Source organism: Gopherus flavomarginatus (genome assembly GCF_025201925.1).
Source record: "Gopherus flavomarginatus isolate rGopFla2 chromosome 13 unlocalized genomic scaffold, rGopFla2.mat.asm SUPER_13_unloc_1, whole genome shotgun sequence".
In the NCBI taxonomy this organism is placed as follows: Eukaryota; Metazoa; Chordata; order Testudines; family Testudinidae; genus Gopherus; species Gopherus flavomarginatus.
Genome location: NW_026114609.1, coordinates 3636722 through 3661386, shown reverse-complemented (window position 1 = coordinate 3661386; position 24665 = coordinate 3636722). Strand labels below are relative to the sequence as shown.

Genomic DNA, 24665 nt, shown 5'->3' with positions numbered 1-24665 from the left:
CTGATCATTTTAGTTGCCCATCTCTGAACCTTTTCCAATTCCAATATATATTTCTTAGGATGGGTGACCAGATCTGCACACACTATTCAAGGTGTGGGCGTACCATGGATTTATATAGAGGCAATATGATGTTTTCTGTCTTATTATCTATCCCTTTCTTAATAATTCCCAACATTGTTTGCTTTTGTGACTGCTGCTGCACATTGAGTGGATGTTCTCAGAGAATTATCCACAATGACTCCAAGATCTCTTTCATGAGTGTTAACAGCTAATTCAGAGGCCATCATTTTATATGTATAGTTGAGATTGCTTTGCAATGTGCATTACTTTGCATTTATCAACATTGAATTTCATTTGCCATTTTGTTGCCCAGTCACGCAGTTTTGTGACATCCCTTTTTAGCTCTTCACAGTCTGCCTGGGACTTAACTATCTTAAATAGTTCTGTATCATCTGCAAATTTTGCCACCTCACTGTTTACCCATTTTTCCAGATGAATATGTTGAACAGTACTGGTCCCAGTACTGACCCCTCAAGGATACCACTATTTATCTCTCTCCATTCTGAACACCTATAATTTATTCCTACCCTTTGTTCCCATCTTTTAACCAGTTACTGATCCATGAGAGGACTGCCTTCTTACCCCATGATGGCTTACTTTTCAAAAGTCAATTTAAATTAAATATTTTTTTAAATGCATATTTTTTTAGAAATCTGGACCTGTTATGTGTTTTGGTGTAACTTGCATTATTCTTATGTTAAATTTGCATAATCCTAACAAAACATTTACTTTATTCATATCTGTTTTATTTATCTCATTGGTCCTGACACCCCTCCTGTAAATTCGAACACCCCCCCTAATTTCAGTTCCTGGGGAAACCACTGCCAGCAGCCCTCTGGCACCATTCCTGAGGGTCACTCTGCCTTGCTCTCTTCCTGCCATATTGGGAAAGACAGGTCTCGTCGTTAAAGGTCAGGTGGGGCAACTAGGGGCAAAAGTCCATTCTATGTTTTCCTACTGCAGAGTCCAAGATCAGAGACTCACCTTCAGTGCCACCCAGAGGGGAGGCAAGTGGGGCAATTTGCCCCAGGTCCCGCAGGGACCCCATGAGAATACAGTATTGCAACTTTTTTTTAATGGAAGGGGTCCCCAAAATTCCTTTGCCCCAGGTCAGCCCTGCTCACCTTGGGTGCAGGCACCGCTGTGCTGCCAGAGAACAAGCTGCCCTTGCACAAAGAGGATGAAAAAAAACTGCCAAAACCTGTGATTGAACCACGGACCTTTAGATTTTCAGTCTAATGCTCTCCTAACTGAGCTACTTTAGCAGCTGTAAAAGACTATTTTGGCCTGTTGCTTCTCTGTCCAGGATGTTTTTGCAGCAGTTGCACACAAAAAGGATGTCATTGTGAGCGGCCCATGAAGACAAGACTCACTTTTGCCTGCCTTGCTCAGCTTGACTTGCATCCTCACCCTGTTCCTGCCCTAGTGCCTGGGTTAACCTGGTGGTGGAAAGGGACTGGGGGCCACTGGCGCAGGGACGAAGTTGAGCTGGACCCTGAGCTAGACTAGACTCTGGCAGTGAGAACCTGGCCACCACTTGCCACCCCATCCTGTTGTCCTGGCTTCCCTCACTGGACTTCATTTTGGGAGGGAAGTGGGACTTCTGCCTCCCCTCCACGATTTTCACACGGCACAGGAGTGCAAACAGGAAAATGAATGGCTGCTCCACACCCCCACTGGAGAAACCCAACGCCCTTAGCTGTGGTGAGTAAGAAGTGGCTGTTGGCTGACAGGGCCTATCCCTGATGAGCTGGAACAGCAGCTGCCACCTCCCCCTTGGCTCCAGGCTGTGGGAAATGCCCATTGCCTGGCTGCATGGGCGGATGCTTCTCTGTGCTCTGGAGAGTGTCTGTATTGGTCTGTCAACCCCCCATCTTCACTGAGCCAGTCTGGTAAGGTCCCAAGTGCCCCCTCCGGCTCGGCAGCTGAGTGTGCAGACATCAGCCCCCCTGCCAGCCCCACAGGCAGCAGAAACACCAGCCCCCCCAGCACCACAGGGGCACTCAATGAACTTCCTGTGGGGAAATGGCTCCTTGGCATCCAGCTGCTAGAGTGAGAGCCAGGAGAGAGCAGTGTCTGGCTCACCGTGGGGGAGAGAAGAGACCTGATGAGTGCGGATCTCCCTCTGTCTCCCACGCAATGCTGGTCAGTTCTATTGTCACTGTGATAATCAGGGCTTCCCTTCAGAGCTGGCCCTAGAGGGATCCGGGGTCTGGGACAAATCCCCCCTTTCCTCTTCAGGCCCTGCCCCCACCCCACCCCACCCCACCTCTTCCCAGCTTGCACTATTCCTCTCCCTCTGCCACCTCTTCCTGTCCCTGCTCCTCCCCCTCCCCACCCAGTGCCTCCTGCACCCCACTGAACAGCTGATCATTGGCAAGTGGGAGGTGCTGAAGGGGAAGAGGAGGAGCTTGTCAGCAAGGCCTGTAGTGGGGCGGGCGGAGCTGGCTGCCAGTGGGTGCTGAGCACCTATTTTTCCTCTGTTGGTTCTGCAGCCCCATAGCTCCCATGGAGTCGCTGACTTGGCTCCTTTCGCACTCTAGAGAGAGGGGCAGAACCAGGGCTATGGCTGATCTATGGGGCACCAGGTGAGTGGCAGAGGCTTCAGGTGCTGAGAGTTTGCCTGACCCCTCAGGGACACAGTGTGAGGTGGTGCCCCAGGGATCTGTATGAAAGGAGCAGAACAGGATTTACTTGGGGTGGGGAGAGAATTGAGTGTGTCTCAGGGAGTTGTACCGAGGTATTGCCCGGGTGAGATACTGGCTAAAACACAGGCCTCGCTGTGAACAAGATTGGAACCTGTGCAGGGGAACCCTATTAGACTTCAACTCCAATGCCTTAACCACTCAGACATCACAGCTGTGAGCACAAAAATGCCCCAATGCCAGAGAAACTGGTAAAGAATCACAATGTCCAGGCTTGAAGTCATCTGAACTACAGAATTTCCACCGCAAACCTGGCTCCCAAAGCACAGTGGGGATTTTAGGTTTGTTTTCTTTGCTTAGCCATGTGCAGTCGCACAGAGAGCACTTTTAAAAGTCTCCCCTCCCACAGAGCGGGAATGAGAAATGATTCTCAACTTCAAGCTTGATGTGAATGAAGATGTCTGGACCACAGGGCCAGGGACCGATCTTTGTTAGAGAAACCAGTGACACAAGGAACCAGGCTAAGGAAAATGTTTCCTGGAGTCAGTAACTGGATTAGCAGCAGTATTGTGTAGAGAAATGTCTCACAAGAGGAGTCAGTGCGTTGGTGGTTTGGTAGCAGAAGTCACAGCTACAGCGGAGGAGGTCTAGCTTTGGTTTCTGGCCAACAGAGGGATGAGTTTTATTGTCTCCAGATTTCAGTAGAAAAATTCAGACCCAAACTGTGTGTGGTGGGGGTTTCTCTGGTTTGTTTTGTTTTTCTCATTTGAAATGTCCTTGATCATTTTTCTGGGAAAACTGTTTGGACAAGGCCAAGGAAGAGTCAGAACAATTACAAACCTCCATGAGAGTGAGGGGGCCTCTCAGCGCCGGGGGAGGGAGGGAGATTTTCATGGAGGGGAGTTGAGATAAATGAAAGGCTTTTGCTGCAGCAGAGGGGGCGACTTGGCAGTTTCATTTTTACCAAGTGACTCCCCCCGACACACACACACACATTGCTCCCCTGCTGCTGCTGCCCTAGCTCAAACCCCACTGTCACCCCCAGCATGTGACCTACAGCTTCACGCTGACAAAGCCCTTATCTATCAGAGACAAAATCCCCTCGTCTGCCCCTGAGCCCTCTCCTTATCCCACCCCCAGAGCCCAGGACAACCCCGACCTAGCTATGCCGCGGAGTCGGGCTTAATCTTCAAAGCTGAGCGCAAAACCTTCAGCCGGGCACGTTTTGCTCCCTTCCCATCTCAGCCCAAGTGGCAAGGGAGAAATGGACTAGACACGCCTGCTCGAAGATGCCTCCCTCCCACTTCTCTGTAGCCTTCTGTGACATTATTAATATGAACTGGGACCGTAGAGATCATTGTTGCCACCACTGTTATATATGTGCAGCAAATATTGTGCAAAGGTTGTCGTGTAAGGTGTCTATGACAAGGTTATGATTTGCTGGTTATAATTATGCTGGCTGTATGTGTGTACCATTTTTGTATTTGAAGTTATGAATATGGGCTATGTACTTGTATCTCAAATGTATTTGATTCCAAGTAGCCTCAGTGTCATCGGCCCCCAACTCCTTCAGCAGGCCATAGCAAAGAGACCCCCCCACTGTCCTGGATTCCCTGGGAGGTGCCTCCCACCCCCTGCCCAATGGAGCACCAAGGATTAAAGTGGCAGCATCTCAGGCCAGACACCTGAGTTGGGGACCTGCCCCCATAGCACTGCTCGAGGGCCTGCGTCTGGGGTGTTCACAGCCCCCTCCTCACCCGAGAAAGCTGGGGTAAACAGAAAGCCTTGCTTGCTAAGATAGGCCTGGTCAGCAAATTGCCAGGTGTTGGAGCTAAGAACTAAAGAATTGTGTCTTATTCAGAGTTTATTGCCATATACTTTCACTGTTTCTTTGCTTTAACACCTACGAATGTATCTGTTGGACAATCAAAGGAGTTGCTCCATTCCTATGGACCCCAAATCAGAATTCAACGTGTATATTTTATACTAATAACATTTTATAAAAGTATTCATTAAATGTTAACTTGCTGACTTGAGACCATGTGCGGAGACATTATGTAACCTGCTAACCATTGGCTTATCTTGTCTTGCTGCAAAACCTAAGCTGGGGTGCGAAACTGCCTACCCTGTCACTTTCCCCCACCCATGGAAAATCTATATATTCTATTCTAATCAATTAATTGACAGTGCCTCTGAGCCTAATAAGCAAGGTGTCACTCTGCCAGCGCTGTGTGCAATAAACTCCTCTGCTTGACCTCTACACGGTGTGATTTACGTCCTTCAGAGAACAAAGAAAGAGGTGGAGGCCAGGTGAGCAGGTTGCCAGGGAAACAGAACAAAGGACAGAAGAGGGACAAAAGGACCTGGCTGAGTTGGGCTGTTGGAAGCAAGGAGTCTGCTGGTTTTGGGACTCAAGGGGAGAGCCCAGGCTCTGAGTTTTGGGTCTCATGGAGATGGACTTTGCTGAATCTTCCTACTTCCTGTGCTAACAAAGAACTTTCCCAGGCTGTATTCCAGAGCACTAATAAACCTGTTTTACAATGCTGGCTGAGAGTCAGTGGGGATTGTGGAAGCTGGGGGTGCATGACTCCTTTGGGGGGGGGGTGTAAGGCTTTCCCAGGGGTCCTGCTAAGGTGACTCACTACACGAAGCTCCTGGCATGGAACAGGGGTGCTGAAAGGTCCAAGGTCAGTCCCAGGACGTGCTGAAGGCAAGGAGGTTTCCCCCAGTGGCAGTGTCCCTTGGGCAGTGTCACACTGATGAGGACTCTGCCTGGGTTTGGCTCAGAGCTGTTCCAGAGCTCTGAGCCTGTGTCAGCCCCCCAGCATGTGACCTGCAGGCACCACTCTGGCAAAGCTCCCTGTCCCTGGGTTTTGGCATTATTAGCCCCTGCTTAGTGACTAGGGGTCAGTTTAGGGCAGTGATTCCCAAAATGTGGGGCATGCCTCCTAGGGAGGCACAGAGGAATGTTCATGGAGGCACCTCAGGGTTGAGCCAGCCCCCATGGAGGTCAGGGAGGGAGCACCACTCAGTCCCACTCTGTCCCAGCACTTCACCTGCCTTACCCTCAGCCTGAGCCTGAGCCTCTGGCCCAGAGGCGACCCCCTTACCTGTGTCTGCACCCCTCTCCCCAGCAAGCCACAGCCCCACTCCCAGCTCTGGTTCTCAACCATAGTTTCCAGGGGGCCTTAGCCATGGATAAGAGGGCACAGTGTGAAAAGTTTGGGGACCACTGGTTTAGGATGATGTCCTCAATCACTTCTATGCAGTCCAATAAAAGCTATTCCTCACCCACCTACCCCTCCATCAGGATGGACTAGGTATGTTCTGCTGCCCTTCACTTATGCAAGAAGGATAATAACATTTCATTCCACTCAATCCTAAAGTGATTTGTAACCCAACACCATCCAAAACTGGTCATTTTGGGGAAGCGGCCTCATCATGCTGTATACCTAGGCAGAGTAGGTGTGTTTATGCAAACACTGTATGTTCCTGAAGTCTTTTCCCCAGCTCCTCACTAGATGTGAGGGGGAAGCCCATTCAGCCCCTGCTTTTGCTTAGTATTTAAAAACTCCGTATTGTCCCTTTCACTGCCAGCCTTCTATTTCTCCTCCTGTCCCTTTCTTAACAGTTCAGGTGAGGTGGCTGCATGGTTAAGGTGATAGACTGTTAATCCATTGTTCTTTGCATACACGGGTTCAAATTAAATCCTCATCAGATGCATTTAGTTTTCACCCCTCCTTTATAGACAACTATCTCCCTCTTTGGTACAATAATAGACCCAACAATGTTGCTTCTTGCAAACAAAAACCTTCTCAGAAACTCCAACCTACCTTGCTTTAAATAAAATTTCTAAATCCCAGATTTCTAAAATAAAAATTCTCTAGTCCTGTATTTCTTAGTTTTTTTTCTCAAAAGGTAACATCCTCATCATCTCCCCCAAACAGCCTGGGAGCTTCTCAAATAATTAAAAGACCCTCATCCTGAGCAAGGCCACAACCGTGAACCAGAACTAGTGTCTAGGCCAAGTTGTTCTGAAGGAGGCAACTCAAACATTTTCTCCCTGCTTCCCTTGGCAAAGTCTGAGTGAGAAAACAAAATCCCCCAAACTTAAAATTTTCTGCTGAAAAACCAATACTAGTCTGTTTGGGGACTTTGATTTGAATGTTTTATTATTATTCTCTTCTGATTTATCTTAGTTCAGTGTTTGTCCTCCAGATGTGTTTACAGGTACTGAGTTGTGGGGGAGAGAGGTCAATTCATTATGTCTCTACCTCCATTTCATAGTTTCTTCCAACTTGCTAGAAAGCTCCTTTGCTACGACGTGAGACAAGCAGTGTCCATTGTTCTAGGCTATCTCGGAGAAGTCTGCATTGTACAAGGTTCCTGGGATAGTCCTTGGGAGTGTGGATACCTTCAGTGGGCTAGCAGCGAGTTTGGCTCCTCCATTGTCGCACCTGAAAGGCTGGTGGTGGGCATTTCTCAACCTCATAACATATCTCAGTAACACACGCAAAGCAAAACTTCATAACTTCTCAACCAATGAGAGCACACACAATCCAACAAGATATTAATGTTCAACAGATCAAGACTTTTGAAATGATACCTCACCAGGCAGGCTTTGTACAAACCATGTCATCATTACATGAGAGTGGTGAATATGGGGCTTCCAGGGTGCTGCTTTGAGCACAGCGTGCCACTCCTGGGCTTCCATTGCAATGGAGACGTACCCTTAGAGTCCATCTCTCCTGGGATAAAGATGGCAGCAGGGCTGGCCTGGGTCATCTGACTTGGGCTCATGGAGCTAAAGCTGAGAGGCTAAAAACTGTGGTGCAGATATTTGTGTTCACGCTAAACCCTGGGTTCAGAAACCCTCACCCCTCATGGGGTCTCAGACGTTGGGCTCAAGCCCATATGTCTGCACTGTAATTTTATAGAGGTTGGGAGGGAGTTTAGCAAGTGGAAATGGTAAAACCACATTGAGGGGACTGGACCACTGACCTATCAGCTCTTAACACCCAAACTTTCAGTAACTCTATTATCAGTGCCTGTGAGTGTAATTTAAACCATAGGCCCATCTAGCTCTGAATCTTGTCTTCTGACAGTAGCCAATACCAGGTGCCCCAAAAGCCACTCCCCAAGGCACTACTGGGAGTTGAACCCAGTATCTCCTGTTTACAGAAGAGGTACTTTAACCAACTAAGCCATGGTGCCTGCTGTGATTTAAAACATTGTGTTTGCCCACACCTGACCCTCTGCCAATCCCCACTGGGCCCTGACAAGTGTTGCTAGTGTTTGGCTTCTGTAAAGCAGAGGAGCAGGGGAAGTTTTGCTCCCAAGGTGTGTGTGTGATTCTTTGGACAGGTCCATACTACAAAATTAGGTTGGTCTAATTACATTACTTAGGCTGGTAATGCAGTTCTATCAACCTAATCCCAGGGCAGATAGCGGCTCAGCTGTTAGAACTTTCTGGAGCTATGAAAAGGGAGGGGACCAGCCTCTGTAGCAGGAATGCAGGGCAGGTGAGTTCATGGCAGGCATTATGGAATACTGGTAGAGGCCAGTTATGGTGATATAATGACCAGCAGCATTTACACTGACAATTTGTCACCTTAAGTTTGCTGCACAAAGCTCTAGGCCTCTTGTTGAGGTGGTTTTATTTTGTCACCAAAACAGGGCAGTTTTGTTGCCAGATGTGGCATTGCAGCGTGTACACCAGCCACAAGCTGCCAACCGAGGGAGCGTTGTGTGTTTTTCACACATCTGAGCAATATAATGATGCTGAAATAACTTTGTAGTGCAGACCTGGCCAAAGATTCACACACACACAACCTGCAAGGAAAACCTCACCTGCTCCTCTGCTTTGGAGAATCCAAACACATGCAAAGCTTATCAGTCCCCAGTGGGGATGGGAGGGAGTCAGGTGTGAGCAGACACTGTATTTTAGCCACAGGAAGGTACCATGGCTTAGCTGGTTAAAGCCCCTGTTTTGTAAACAGGAAATCCTGGGTTCAACTCCCAGTAATTCCTTGTTGAGCAACTTTTGGGGCACCTGGTATTGGCTACTGTCAGAGGACAAAACACAGAGCTAGAAGGACTTTTGGTCCACCCCAGTATGGCTGTTCTTATGGTTTAAATTACACTCACAGGCACTGACAATAGAGTTACTGAAAGTTTGGGAGTTAAGAGCTGATAGGTCAGTGTTCCAGGCTGCTTGCAGATGACCCTATCTCTCTGGGACAGGGGCAGGTCTGGGCTTTCACACCAAATGGCTCATTGTGGCTGCCAAAATCTGTGAGCAGCTCATTTAGTTTCCACCGAGGATTGACTCCTGCTTCGTGCACCATGTGTGAGAATGAAAATCTTAAACCACCCTTTGAAATAACAAATACAGCAGGACGTGTTATTGTCCCTGCCTCAAAGCAGACAGACCAATGGAGAAACGCCATTGAGTCCACAGTAATAGTCCACTGCCATTTTACCTTTTTTGCTTGCTAAACTCCCTCCCAACCTTGTGGAGTCCAGAGCCCAGTATTCAGCCTGAGCCAAGATATCTACACTGCAAATTTACCACCCCACAGCCCAAGCCCTGGGAACCTGAGCTTGCATGGGACAGCCCTGGGTGTTTCATTGCAGTGTGGACATATCCTAGCATTATGTCTGCACTGCCATTAACACACCCAAGTCACTATTCTCAAACACTGGGTCAGCTGATTGAGGCTTGTGAGGCTTGTGCTGCAGGGTTATAAAATTACAATGTAGACACTTGGGCTTGAGCCCAGCCTCCGAGACCCCACGAGGGGTGAGGGTCTCTGAGTCTAGGCTCCAGTCTGAGCCCCAGAAATCTAAATCAGATCATCCAGGCCAGACAGGCCACAGGGATTTTGTCACAGTACAGATGCCCTCTCAGGGTATGTCTACATTGCAACATAAGCCCAGGGTTAGCAGAGGTCATGTCAGCAACCCCAACACATAAACGTAAACCATGAGGAAAAGATCCACCCCCAAATAAGCTGGGCAGTGTCCTTCCCCCTATGGTTTGTAAGTCCAGCAACCAAAAGTCCTTTAACATGAGCCATCCCCTCTCTGCACCCCACTCACAGCTGTTGTCCTTAGTCAGTGCAAGCCCAGAGGTGCCTCTGTACAGTTCACCTGCCATCCTGGGTGGAAAAGGGCAAAAATAAGAAGGCACCACACTCACTGTGCTGTCTAGGGACTCACTCATCCCTCCATGGCCACCCTATCCTAAAGTTGGTCTAACACCTAAATTTTAGTATTAGGCCCCAGGCCCCAGCCCACTTGGCTTTGGAACCCCTGTCCACTGCCTAGCAAGTGCTATTGAATTGAGAGTGAGTCCCTCAGTCGGGGTCTGCCAATTACAGTTGTGCTGCCCTCAATTCACACAACAAGGATAACAACCCTTTATTTCTCCTGCCCTAATAACAAGGAGACTGGGAATCCAACACCAGCCAAAAGTGATCATTTCGGCAAGCAATCCAACATATTTCCAACATACTGTAAAATCCACATGCAGATTCATACATGAAACCTTGCAAGAAAATCTTCCTGAGGGGGGTCTGAAGCACCTGCTGCTGGAGGGAAGGAGGGAGCTGTGGGTTCGGATTGAGGGGCACTGGGAATAGGAGGGGGCTGTGGGTTGGGATTGAGGAGCAGTGTGAGGACGAGGGGCCTGTGGGTTGAGATTAAGGGGGCTGTGGGTAGGGGATAGGAGGAGAAGGGGGAAGAGGAGTAGGGTCTGGTTGGGAGTGAGGAGCAGTGTGCATAGGAGGGACTGAGGACTGGGATTGAGGGGCACTGGGAAAAGAGGGGACATGGGTTTAGGCTGAGGAGCATCCTCTTTAGGGGATCCAGCAGTACAGGGGAAGGCAGCAGATGATTGTAATTCCTTAGGGATATTCTGTGTTTGTATGTGTGTGTGTGTGTGTGTGTGTGTGTGTGTGTGTGTGCAGGGAAGAAACATGCTATATGCCCAGAGGCCTTTATTCTTCCAGGCTGCAAGGACAAAGGGGCTGTCAGGAAGTTGCCCCTTCAAACCCACACACAAAAAGGCACTTCTGAGGAAAGGGAAAATCCTGAAGAGAAAAAGTACCATCTAAGAGGTTTCCAGAAAGACACTCTAAGATGTTGGCGAGTAGTTTATTGCCTGACTAGGGACTTGAACCCTCAGATTAAAAGTTGGATGCTCTACCAACTGAACTAGCCAGGCTCACAAGGAACAAAAGCAACTTGGTGCAGAGAAAAAGCTAGTGAAGAAAACAAGTGCAAGAAACAATAGGGGAAACCTGCTGCTCTCGCTGGCCTGGTCAACACTACGACCACAGTCGCTGGCCTCGTCAACTATATTGAATTTAGCAGCATTAAATCACATTAAACTTGCACCATCCACACAACAAAGCCCTTTATATCGATATAAAGGGCTCTTAATACCGATATCTGTACTCCTAGACGAGGACAGTAGCGCTGAAATTGGTATTGCCATGTCGGATTAGGGTTAGTGTGGCCGCAATTCAACGGTATTGGTCTCCAGGCACTATCCCACAGTGCACCATTGTGACCACTCTGGACAGCAATCTGAACTTGGATGCACTGGCCAGGTAGACAGGAAAAGCCACATGAACTTTTGAATTTCATTTCCTGTTTGCCCAATGTGGAGCGCCGATCAGCACAGGTGACCATGCAGTCCCAGAATCAAAAAAGAGCTCCAGCATGGACCGTATGGGAGATACTGAAGCTAAGGCTTTTTCTCAGCTCATTTCACCACCCACTATCCTGCTGGGGTTGAGTTTATCGCAGGTTGTCATAACTCTAGTCCCAGATTTGGACCTTAGCGTCCAAAATATGGGGGTTAGCATGAAAACCTCCAAGCTTAGTTACCAGCTTGGAGTTGGTACTGCTGCCACCACCCAAAAAATTAGAGTGTTTTGGGGCACTCTGGTCCCCCTGAAAAACCTTCCCTGGGGACCCCAAGACCCAAATCCCTTGAGTCTCACAACAAAGGGAAATAATTTTTTTTCCCCTTCCCCCCTCCAGGTGCCCCTGGAGAGATACACAGACACAAGCTCTGCGAATCCAAACAGAGTGACTCCCCCTCTCCGTTCCCAGTCCTGGAAACCAGAATCACCGAGTCAATCTCCCTTCCCCCCTCCCAACCCAGAGGGTATGCGAAGTCAGGCGAACAAATCCAACACACACAGATCTCCCTCTGACTCCTTCCTCTCACCAATTCCCTGGTGAGTACAGACTCAACTTCCCTGAAGTTTCCCAGTAAAGAAAACTTCAACAGGTCTTAAAAGAAAGCTTTATATAAGAAAGAAAGAAAAATACATACAAATAGTCTCTCTGCATTAAGGTGACAAATACAGGGTCAATTGCTTAAAAGAATATTGAATAAACAGCCTTATTCAAAAAGAATACAAATCAAAGCCCTCCAGCACTATATTCATGTAAATACCAAAGAAACAAACTCTTTGGTACTCACAACTTGGAAACAGAAGATTAGAAAGCAGAAATACTTCTCCAAAGCTCAGAGAAAGCAGGCAGACAGAAAAAAAAAAACTTAGACACAAACTTCCCTCCACCCAGAGTTGAAAAAATCCGGTTTTCTGATTGGTCCTCTGGTCAGGTGCTTCAGGTGAAAGAGACATTAACCCTTAGCTATCTGTTTATGACACGCCCCCCAAATTGCAGACAGTGAGACCGGACATACTTGGCAACGTCCTTGCCCATCCACTCCCAGTGGAAGGACTTCCCCAACCTGTCTTTGGTTCTGTTCACCCCAGCATGGCCACTGGGATGATTATGGGCTAAGCTTAAGAGCTTCCCCTGGTACTTGGTTGGAACCACCAACTGTTTTTGTGGCTGTCATTTTTTCCGGTGTCCACCAGAAAGAATTTTTTTGTATAAAAGTCCTTGGTCTATAACAAACCGGGATTGATTAGAACAGCTGAGAGGCGGTGGGGTGCTCTGTGCCGCCGCCCAAGCTTTTTGAAGGCTGTTATTTGCTTCCTGCTTAGTCTGGAACTGTTTCCTTGAGGCTGGGGTTACCAGTTCTTCCTCTAACTGTGGACTTGGGCGTGGTCCCTTTGGAAGCGATGTAGGTGATGGGGTTGTTTTTGTTGCTGGTGAACCGCTTTTCGCTGGTGCACCTGAGGTTATTTCAGGCTCTGGCTGAGCCTTTTGGGTATGGCTGTCTGTTGCTTCTGCCAGTTTTGGCTTGCTGGCGCCCTCTGGCGTTGAGTTTGAAGATGTGGTTGCACTTGCTGGTGCTGGTTGCTGTTCCAATTCCGGGCCTGGGACTGGAGGTGTTGTGGCTGTTTCAGTGGTTGGCATGTAATCTGGGTCCACTACCTCTGTCTGGGTGTCTGGTAACCCAGACGGGGCGTCTGTGGTTGGCTCAGGAACAGGAATGGGTCTGGAAGCTTGCCTGGTTTGGCTACGTGTAACCATTTCCACTTTTTTGGCCCGCTTCACCTGGTTGGTCAAGTCTTCCCCCAGTAGCATGGGGATAGGATAATTGTCATAGACTGCAAAAGTCCACATTTCTGACCAGCCTTTGTACTGGACAGGCAGTTGAGCTGTAGGCAAGTCTACAGCTTGTGACATGAAGGGGTAAATTGTAACTTTGGCCTTTGGGTTGATGAATTTGGGGTCAACGAAGGATTGGTGGATAGCTGACACTTGTGCCCCCGTGTCTCTCCACGCAGTAACCTTCTTTCCGCCCACTCTCAAATTTTCCCTTCGCTCCAAGGGTATTTGAGAGGCATCTGGGCCTGGGGATCTTTGGTGTGATGGTGGTGTAATGAATTGCACTCGCATGGTGTTCTTTGGACAGGTGGACTTGATATGTCCCAGTTCATTACACTTAAAGCATCTTCCATCTGATGGGTCACTGGGCCGAGGTGAGTTACTGGAGACTAGTGAGGTGGAAGAATAGGGCGTCTGTGGCTTTACCTGGGTTGTATGTGGGGTCTTTGGCTGTCCTCGGTTGTAGGGTTTATGGTCGGTGTGCCCCCTGGGGTATTCGTTCCCCTTGACAGAAGCTTTTTTGGTTTCTGCCACTTCCATCCATTTGGCTCCAATCTCCCCCGCCTCAGCGAGATCTTTGGGTTTTCCATCTTGTATGTACCGTGTGATGTCTTCAGGAACACCATCCAAGAACTGCTCCATTTGTATGAGGAGGTGCAGTTCTTCCAAGGTTTTAACATTGTGTCCTGATATTCAGGCCTCATAATTTTTCCCAACGTAGTAGGCGTGTTTGGGAAATGACACATCTGGTTTCCACTTTTGGGTTCTGAAACGCCAACGGGCATGATCCGGGGTTATCCCCATTCTGTATCTGGCCTTGGTTTGAAAAAGTTTATAATCATTCATTTGCTGCTTAGGCATTTCAGCTGCCACCTCTGCTAAAGGTCCACTGAGCTGTGGCCTCAGTTCTACCATGTACTGGTCTTCGGGAATGCTGTACCCAAGACAGGCTCTTTCAAAATTTTCCAAGAAGGCCTCGGTGTCATCATCTGCCTTGTAGGTGGGAAATTTCTTGGGATGTGGAACCATAATTGGCGATGGGTTGTTAGGATTGGCTGGAGTCTGTTGCTTAGCCTTTTCTAATTCCATGGCCTGTTGGTGGGCTTCCCTTTGGAATTCTATCTGTCTTTTGTGGGCTGCCTCTTCTTCTTCTTGTTTCCTTCTGTGGGCCACCTCGTCTTCTGCTTGTTTCCTTCGGTGGGCCACCTCTTCATCTTCTAGTTTTCTTTTGTGTGCTGCCTCTTTGGCTGCCTGTTCTCTTTGGTAGGCTGCCAGTTTGATGCTTTCTTCCTTTTCTTTTAGCTCCACCTCTTTTTGTCTTTTTTCCAGTTGTCGCCTGTGTTCAGCTTCTTTGAATTTTTCTTCAGCCTCAATTTTTGCCTTAGAAGTCATGATTCCTGTTTTCTTGTGTTGGGGTGCCCTCCGGTGTTTATCTGCTGAACTGCAGGCTCTCTGTTGCCTCCTGAAGCCTGCCTAGCAACACTGCTTATTTCCCTTTCTTCCTCTAGCGTAAACTAGAAAAACCACTTTATTTGCATGTATATAGTGCTGGTATTTGCCTCCTAATGGGAGTGCTATTGTGTCACAAAAGACTTTTTTGTCACAGCTTAATGGTTCCTTGCTTAATATGCAAGCCAGAAACTTGCCAGAGAGAGCAGAAAAAAAAATTCTCTCTGGTTCCCTTTTAAAACCAAACTGTTTCTCTCTGCTAAAAAAGCCCCTAGCAGAGAAAAGAAAAATAAAATATTCCTACTGGCTTCTGGATTCTGTCTATCCCGTAACCGCTGCCACTCATGTCATAACTCTAGTCCCAGATTTGGACCTTAGCGTCCAAAATATGGGGGTTAGCATGAAAACCTCCAAGCTTAGTTACCAGCTTGGAGTTGGTACTGCTGCCACCACCCAAAAAATTAGAGTGTTTTGGGGCACTCTGGTCCCCCTGAAAAACCTTCCCTGGGGACCCCAAGACCCAAATCCCTTGAGTCTCACAACAAAAGGAAATAATTTTTTTCCCCTTCCCCCCTCCAGGTGCTCCTGGAGAGATACACAGACACAAGCTCTGCGAATCCAAACAGAGTGACTCCCCCTCTCCGTTCCCAGTCCTGGAAACCAGAATCACCGAGTCAATCTCCCTTCCCCCCTCCCAACCCAGAGGGTATGCGAAGTCAGGCGAACAAATCCAACACACACAGATCTCCTTCTGACTCCTTCCTCTCACCAATTCCCTGGTGAGTACAGACTCAACTTCCCTGAAGTTTCCCAGTAAAGAAAACTTCAACAGGTCTTAAAAGAAAGCTTTATATAAGAAAGAAAGAAAAATACATACAAATAGTATCTCTGCATTAAGGTGACAAATACAGGGTCAATTGCTTAAAAGAATATTGAATAAACAGCCTTATTCAAAAAGAATACAAATCAAAGCACTCCAGCACTATATTCATGTAAATACAAAAGAAACAAACTCTTTGGTACTCACAACTTGGAAACAGAAGATTAGAAAGCAGAAATACTTCTCCAAAGCTCAGAGAAAGCAGGCAGACAGAAAAAAAAAAAACTTAGACACAAACTTCCCTCCACCCAGAGTTGAAAAAATCCGGTTTCCTGATTGGTCCTCTGGTCAGGTGCTTCAGGTGAAAGAGACATTAACCCTTAGCTATCTGTTTATGACACAGGTGTTACCTAAAATTCGGCCAGCTAGTTAGTGTAGGGAGGACTAATGACCAACCAGAGTCTGGCAGAAAGCAGCAGGTTTATTATACTGACAGCAAAGCTCAAAATAAGAAGGGGGGGAGTGTCACACTCACGTTCCCAGGACAGGTACAGCACTGGAGATGTCAGGATTCTGCAAGGTAAGTGTCCCACAGCGCAGCTATGGACGGTGCGATGAAGGTAAGTCTTCCTGAGGCACAATGAAATACAACGCAGAGAACCACTGGCCAGGCGGTCGGGCAAAGGGCATTCACTGGAGGTACAAGCTTGTGAGTGCTCTCCTGAGCACATAGCCCCTTCGTCTTTTAAGGACCTGCACCTAACGTTCTGCAACTAGAGATGACTTGGCAGCATCTGGTTGGTCACACTCCACCTTGGGCAGTGTCCATGCTCTGGGGCTGTGAGTGCTGCCTAATTAGAGTCCCAGACACCTTGTCTACCTGGAAGCTCTTCTGCTCTTCAACCAGCCCATTCATCCCTCAAGTAGTCCAGGAGGGAGCGGGAGGGGAAAAGCCACTTCACAGGCATTCAGAAAGGGAGAGGAGACAAAAGTGGGAGCAGGGGAAGTATAACAGACCTTTTGAGTATAGAAATCTCTGCTGCTCCTACAACAGTAGGGACAGGCCAGTAGGAGCTGGGAAAATTAAACCCTCATGTTTCTGCCTGGTTTTGAACCAGAGACCTTCTGCATGTCAGGTAAACATGATAACCACTACACTACAGAAACTGTGTTCCAGGGATCTGCCCCTCCCTTCATAAGGACATAAGAATGGCCATACTGGGTCAGACCAAAGGTCCATCCAACCCCATATCCTATCTGCCAACAGTGGCCAATGCCAGGTGCCCCAGAGGAACTGAACCTAACAGGTAATGATCAAGTGATCTCTCTCCTGCCATCTATCTCCACCCTCTGACAAACAGAGGCTAGGGATCCCATTCCTTACCCATCCTGGCTAATAGCCATTCATGGACTTAACCTCCATTAATTTATCTGCAAAAAGAACAAGGAGTAATAGTGGCACCTTAGAAAATGAACAAATTTATTTGAGCATCAGCTTTCCCGGGCTAAAACCCACTTCATTGGATGCATGCAGTGTAAAATACAGTAGGAAGGTATGTGTGTATATATATATATATTCACAGAGAACATGAAAAAATGAGTGTTGCCATACACACTATAACGAGAGTAATTAGTTAAGGTGAGCTATTATCAGCAGGAGAAAAAATCCGTTTTGTAGTGATAGGATGGTCCATTTCCAACAGGATGGTGTGAGTAACAGTAGGGGGCAAATAAACATGGGGAAATAGTTTTACTTTGTGTAATGACCCATCCACTCCAAGTCTTTATTCAAGCCTAATTTAATGGTGTCCAGTCTGCAAATTAATTCCAATTCAGCAGTCTCTTTTTGGAGTCTGTTTTTGAAGTTTTTTTGTTGTAATATCGTGACTTTTAGGTTTGTAATCGAGTGACCAGGGAGATTGAAGTGTTCTCCGACTGGCTTTTGAATGTTATAATTCTTGACATCTGATTTGTGTCCATTTATTCTTTTACGCAGAGACTGTCTGGTTTAGCCAATGAAGGAAGGGGCTGGATTCAATGGATCCTTCCAGTTCTAGGAGATAGGGTACATCCATTATCTTTTTTTTTTTTTCTTACTGCACATCAGACCCAGGACGTTCACCTAGCAGTTCTTGGGGCTGTGGGACAGAACTGAGCTTCAGTGGCAGCAGAGGGAGAACGGTTGGGACTGAGCTGTCTGGGGAATATTTTAATCCTTATTTAATTTTCAGAGGATTAAATCAATGCAGCTTCCACTTCTCTGTCTTTCCCAAGGAAATAACGTTTCTGTGTGAAGTACGCAAACCTTTTAACAATAAGAAGTGAAATGAAATGGCCACATGATGGCAACAGAATCTAAGAAATTTGTTAGTCTCTAGGGTGCCACACGTACTCCTGTTCTTTTTGAGGAAACAGACTAACACAACTGCTCTTCTCAAACCTGAGAAGCCATGTTCTTGTTCAATGAGCATTGAAGCTGAAAAGGGAGATGTTTTCTCTTTGACTTCTAGGCCCTCACCTCTAATCCATTAGACACACCTTTCCTCCCACAGCCAGGAATAGAACCCCACAGTCATGCTAATAGCACCCTCTGGCCCAATAAAAGAGAAGCTCTATGACCCCATGCTGTCCCATCACCTCCTTGCTTGCCCTGCCCTTGAAACCCAATGGGGTTTCCTTGGGCAGTTTTGACACTCCCAGAAAGGTGCAATTTTAGGAGCAGGTTCCAAATAGTGCAATTAACCAGCTAGAAGGGGCAGGAGATATCAGTGTAGGAGCCATTGAAATAACTCTGCACTTACTTAGATACAGACATAACAAGCTCTGTGGTTGGTCAACTTACAGAGACTCTGCTCCTGCTCATGAACTAGCAGCCCATGACCTCTAAACAGCTGCCATTTGAATGCATCTGAAAGTTACAAGGAATAATGATCTGTGTTACAGGAAGGTTAACATTTGTTAGAGCCCCAATCGATACTGTGCGCACAAAGAGAGGTTTGAATGTGTAACAGAGAGTTTGGTAAATCTTGGTTATTTTATTTTTGTAACAGGCTCCTGTCCATCTCCAATAGAGTTTTCAGTCCGAGTGGCAACTTATTTACCAAATGTAATAGAAACTAGTCCATTCCTCCCAAGTGGATGTGGTTCTTGTTCTTCTGCACATTGTAGCCCATGGAGGCCAAGAAGCTGCAAATGTGACTTCATGTGCCTTTGTTTAATTGATGAAAACAAACCCAGACACGTAGAGGATTAGAACTGATTTCAGCAGAGGGACATGTTTGCTAGGTTTTTATTCATTTGCACAGGAAAACATTGAATGTGTCTATTTGTTGCAGGGACCCCTATTTAGTGGAGATTCTGAACATACTGGAAATGGAATCACTTTTGTTGAAAGAACAGGTTTGTAAGGGAGCACTTGGATTTGAACCAAGGACTATTTGATCTGCAGTCAAGCACTCTACCACTGAGCTATACTCCCATGACATTTACAAAGGCAAGTCAGTGCTCTTAAGGATTTTGACGGACTGGCTCTGCCTCAGAGAGCTCCTTTTTTATTCCCAGACCACAGGGGTTTTAAAAATGGGGTTTGATTAAACTTTATATATACATGTAGACACCACAGCTTGCACACCCACCAGCATAGCTTCCCCCAGTGACATATCTACCACCTCTCGGGGAGATGGATTAACTGCATGGACGGAACAGCTCTCTCCTCTCCACTTAGAGCATCTTCATTATTTATAAATAGGTGGGAAATAACCTCCTGAATGGACAGGAACCAATTTATCAAATATTGCTGTGTCTGCATTCAATATGGGGAACTGGTCAGATTGGGCTAGGTTAGTAGGAGCGTTGCCAGCAGATGGAGGGAAGTGATTATTCCCCTCCATTCAGCACTGGTGAGGCCACATCTGGAGCATTGCGTCCAGTTTCTGCACCCCTCTCCCAGTACAGAAACAAATTGGAGAGAGTTTAGGGGAGGGCAACAAAAATGATTAGAGGACAGAGGAGTTACAAGAAGAGGCTGAGGGCAGGGCCGCTCAGAGGGGGGGCAGGTGGGGCAATTTGCCCCAGACCCTGCAGGGGCCCCCATGAGAATATAGTATTCTATGGTATTGCAACTTTTTTTTATGGAAGGGGCCCCAAAATTGTTTTGCCCCAGGCCCCCTGAATCCTGTGGGCAGCCCTGCCCAGACCAAGGTGCTATCCCCCCACTCCACTCCCTTCACTCATTCTCCTCCCTCTGAGGCCCCACCTGTGCTCTGCCCTCACTCCCATTTGGCCACTTCCCACCCCTGCTCTTCCTCTCTGGCTGAGGCCTGCTGGTCCACCTTTCGCACGCTCCTCTCCTCCCCCAAGGCCTCCTCACGCCTCTCCACCCTTTACCCCAAGGTCTGCCTGCTGCCCACACCTCTCTGCCTCCTCCCCTGAGACTCACCCTGCCCATTGCCCACACCTCTCTGAGCCCTCCCCTGGGACCCCCCTGCCCACACCTCTCTGCCTCCTCCCCTGAGACTCACCCTGCTCATTGCCCACACCTCTCTGCCCCCTCCCCTGAGACCTGCCCTGCCCACACCTCTCTGCCCCCTCCCCTGAGACTCACTCTACCCATTGCCCACACCTCTCTGAGCCCTCCCCTGAGACCCGCACTGCCCACACCTCTCTGCCCCCTCCCTTGAGACTCACCCTACCCACTCCTCTCTGCCCCCTCCCCTGAGACTCACCCTACCCACTCCTCTCTGCCCCTTTCCCGAGACTCACCCTGCCCACCACCCACACCTCTGCCCCTCCCCTGAGACCTGCCCTGCCTACTGCTCGTACCTCTCTGCCCCCTCCCCTGAGACCCACCCTGCCCATTGCTCACACCTCTCTGTCCCCTCCGCTAAGACTAGCCCTGCCCACCACTTGCACCTCTCTGACCCTCACCTGAGACCTGCCCTAGCCCACTGCTTGTACCTCTCTGACCCCTCCCCTGAGGCCGGCCCTGCCCACCACCCACATCTCTCTGCCCCTCCCCTGAGACTCACCCTGTCCACCTCTTTCTTTGGCCATCTGTTGTTATTCCTTGAAACATCAAGGATGGAATAAAAAGCTGAGTTTACTCCAGGGTGAGGAAAGAAAGGAGCCATCAACCCCCTGGCAAAGCCCTGGGGATATGGCGGGAAGGGGACTGTCTGAATGATCAAGGCAGGAAATGGACAAGCTACAGCAACGTCATTAACCATGAACACACTCTCCTCATGCTCCAACCAGAAGGGAAAGGAGCAGGAATTCTTGCTGTTCAGCCATGGACACACTTACACAACGGCACAGCAGTGTGTGTGTTGTGGAAGCTGGTCTGAGGAAACCACTGGAATTGATCACTCAGTGAGAACAGAACTAGAGTGCAGTGAGAGCCACATGTCAAGCACATAGTTGTGGCCAAGTGGTTAAGGCAATGGGCTAGAAATCCATTGTGGGCTCCTTGCACAGGTTCAAGTCCTGCCAACTGCAGAGGAAGTTGTGGTCCTTTAATTTCAAAGGAGCTGGGTCTTGTCTCACATTCATGCTAGGCCTACAATAAAGGGGGATGTGGCTTTAGTAAAAATGTTTTAATTAAACAGCTGTTGCATGTCCATCCTGTGTCACCAGAGCACATCCATGCTAGCATCTCTTGGATGGCCACAGAGAGCAGTGCATTGTGGTAGCTATCCCACTGTGCAACTGGCTGCAGGGTGCTTTGGGAAGGGTTTGCAATGCCTCACGGGCTGGTACAGCATCACATGATACAGTTTTCTATCCCATTGTTCTATGGGCATCCTACTAGATTGCCAGCTGCTTTTCAACTGCAATGTGCGTGCTGGGGTAGAGAGCATGTGTGTATGGGGAGGAGAGACAGTGTGTGCGTTGCGGAAGAGTGAGTGTGTCGGCACACTGTCTCTAAGTTCAGACAGCTGCTGGAAGCAACCAGTCCTGAGGCAGGGGACAGCCCCAACATCAGCCCCTCTTCTCTCACTGGCTCAGCTCAGCACAGCACAGCACTCTCTGTCACACACACACACACACATACACGTACACACTGCTGCCTGCGTAGCTCTGTGTCAGGGGTGCTGGAACAGGGGGGTTAGAGGGCCATGGCCCCACCACTCTTTACTGGCTGTTAGGACAAATGATCGAGGGGGGGGAAGGGTGCAGTCTTGGGGAAGAGGCGTTCTGTGGGTGTGGCCTCAAGGGGAGAGGTGCTGTGAGTGGGGGTCCTTAAGGAAGGGGTGTCATGGGGGTGCCACAGTTCGGATAACAGTGCCCCCCCCCACTGTAAGGAAGCTTCTGCCGCCCCTGCTTTGTGTTTGCAGAGCGGGAGAGAGCAGCATCCACGGCAGTGATTTGCTCCCCGGGGCTCCGGCAGGGGGGCTTGGGAGGTGATTTAAAGGTCCCGGGGCTCCAACCGCAGCAGGGAGCCATGGACCCTTTAAATCACCAGCCTGGGGAAGACGGGCCGGGCTGGCACAGCGTACTGGCTCTTGCCAGTACCCCATACCGTAACATACCGGCTTACTTTCACCTCCAGAAGGTCCTCACGTGGATCAATAACTGGTTAAAAGATAGGAAACAAAGGGTAGGACTAAATCGTCAGTTTTCAGGATGGAAACAGGTATCTGGTGGTGTCTGTACTGGGACCAGGACTAGTCAACATATTAATAAATGATCTGCTGAGCAGTGAGGTGACAAAATTTGCAGATGATCCAAAACTACTGGCTTGCTTCCTAGAACGAACGCTCCTTGAGTGGGGTGATCCAGAGGGAGTAGCTCAAACCTCCAAAGTGCCTGGCCAGGGGCAGGACATTAGCACAGCAAGGGAGGGGTGTGGCAGTGACATCACAAAAGCCTTTTGCAGGACCTCAGACTATTGGTCAAAAGTGGTGGGGAAGTGATGACCTCACAGAGAGATGCTGACATCAGCCAGGCAGGAGAGGGGCGAGGGGCCAGGGAAACCTCAAAGACCCCTGTGGCTTTGCTTCAGCAAGTCTCCTTCTCCAGGTCTCTCTTTGAGGACTGAGAGAGTATTCGGGTTCACGTACGTGAGCGCCAGGAGAAATCTCTCTCAAGTTTTCTCCTTCCCTTTGCCTGATTTTACTAGAAAACAGCCATTCCTGTTTAGAAGGTAAGAGCCTCCTCGAGGTTTGAAACCTGTTCAGTCTGATCAGTCTGGTGACAGCTGAATGCTAGGCATGGAAAACATGAGGTTAAGGAGGCAGAATTTTATTCCACACCTGAGATTTTGTCCCTTAGAATCACTGGGGACATTAGGGTTTGTCCTTTTTGTTTCACTTTTTCCTCCATCCATCCCTTCCTCCTTCCTCTTTGTCTCTTGCTTTTGTCCTTTCACCTGTTCCCCTCCCAACACCAAGAGTAAAGTGTGTGTGTGTGTGTGTGTGTGTGTTGTGGGGGAATGATCTGTAGCTCCCACTCTGGGAGGTCCACCCAAAAATGTGCGGCTGAGATAATGCTCAGGCAGTGATCCCCACCGGTGACCTGGGCCATACTTTGGGCTCTCTGGTGAGAACCCTCAGCCTCCCATCCTGAGTCTCTACCCTGATTGGCTGAGCAGGGGGTTATTGACAAGAAGGAGACTCAGGTCCTTGTTCTTCTCTTTTAAGACCAAGGAAATAAGTCGTAACCAGTCATATGTTTGAAGAATTTTGCTGCTTCTCTGCATTAATGGTCTCTGAGCAGTTCGTGATTCTCTCTAACATTGCAGTTCTCCTCAGATACTTGCTGAATAATTACTGTGCACTGTTGTTGGTCTTGAGCTCATGTGAGAGCACTTTACTCAGGTCAATCCATGTATGAAATTCAAGATCTGATGGTTAGTTTCAAAATCAGGGCTCTTGAGTCCTTTTCCCAACTCTGCCACTGACTGGCTGTGTGACCTAAGACAAGTCAATTCTCCTTTCTCAGCCTTAGCTTCTCCCTCTTTCAAGTAGGGATAATAATGATTCGGTCTTACCTACCTCAACACACACACTGTCTCTCCCCGCACACAAACAATCTCCACACTGCAGCTGAAAGGCAGCTGGCAATCTAGTAGGATGCCCGTGGAACAATGGGGTAGAGAAACCTGCATCACTGAAAGTACAGCCATGAAGACAAGACACACCAGCCTTTCCTAGCTGGCAAAAATCAAACCTCCACAGAAAGACCCCTAGGGTGTCATACCCCAGCTCCCTAAGCCCTCAGCCACAACCACTTAATACAGGGGCCTTTCTACACTCTGGTTCTGTTCTCACTGAAGGGGCATTTCAAATTGTTTGCTCAGACCAGCTACCCCAGCACACTCACTGCTGTGCAGCTCTGTACATGTGGCCATGGCTGAACGGCAAGAATTCCTGCCCATTTCCCTACTGGCTGGATTATGGTTAGAGTGTGTTTGTGGTTAATGATGTCACTGTAGATTGTTCTTTTCCTGCCTTGGGAATTCAGACAGTCCCTTTCCCAACATATCTCCAGCACATCAGTCCCTGGCTGGGTCTCCTGCGCAGTGGAAAACATCCCTTGTTTGGTGCTGCCAAGGGGAACGTGCAGAGCTGAGACGCCCCTCAGCTTGGATCAAAGGGGGATGTTGGATGGAATTTATCACACAACGCTCCCTGCTCCCCAGAGCCCCATGGGGAGAATCTAGAGAAGGAGGAGTCATTTCTCCCCTGCACTCCCAGAAGAGCTGCTAGGACTCCTTCCTGCCAGCTACTCACCCCTGGATTCCTCCTCAGCTCCTGGGATCTTTCTGCTCCAAAGGCTCCAGAGGCCTGGGGTGGGGAAGGCGTCACTGCACAGTCTGAAACACAAGGGAGGTTTCTGGAATTGAAGGAAGGAACAGAAAATGGAGAGGAAAGAAACAGAGAGAAAACGCCTCATCTCTCTCCCCTCCCCCTCCCAGCAAGAAATGTTATCAAGGATCAGCGTTAGGGGAAATGGTTCCCTGGGCAAAACTTGTACTTTAGCACTTCCCCATCGGCCCTGGACGATCTCCCTCCCCCTTTCCCCCCAGCTCCTGCACTCCCAACCCTTGCACCTCCTTCACCCCTATCTCCTGCCCCCTCCTGTGCCCTAACCCCTACACTGTGTCCCCTTTGCCCTTAAGTCCCACACTCCCTTCCTGTGCTACCAGC

The 24665-nt window shown here is 48.6% G+C and overlaps 2 long non-coding RNA genes and 2 other non-coding genes across 4 annotated transcripts in view; 1 reads left to right on the top strand and 3 right to left on the bottom strand.

Moving 5' to 3' along the window:
• The first annotated feature begins 2393 nt into the window (after nucleotides 1–2393).
• Nucleotides 2394–24665, top strand: part of LOC127041007 (uncharacterized) — a 23385-nt gene continuing 1113 nt past the window's right edge. Inside the window, exon 1 of the long non-coding RNA XR_007771591.1 lies at nucleotides 2394–2648. This is a non-coding gene — a long non-coding RNA (uncharacterized LOC127041007). The remainder of the gene's footprint in view (nucleotides 2649–24665) is intronic.
• LOC127041004 (uncharacterized) overlaps nucleotides 9716–24665 on the bottom strand; it is a 24506-nt gene continuing 9556 nt past the window's right edge. The window contains exon 3 of the long non-coding RNA XR_007771585.1: nucleotides 9716–9865. This is a non-coding gene — a long non-coding RNA (uncharacterized LOC127041004). The remainder of the gene's footprint in view (nucleotides 9866–24665) is intronic.
• Nucleotides 16614–16686, bottom strand: TRNAV-GAC (transfer RNA valine (anticodon GAC)). Its single transcript has one exon. It is a non-coding gene; the product is annotated as a tRNA-Val (tRNA).
• On the bottom strand, nucleotides 18926–18997 carry TRNAC-GCA (transfer RNA cysteine (anticodon GCA)). Its single transcript has one exon. It is a non-coding gene; the product is annotated as a tRNA-Cys (tRNA).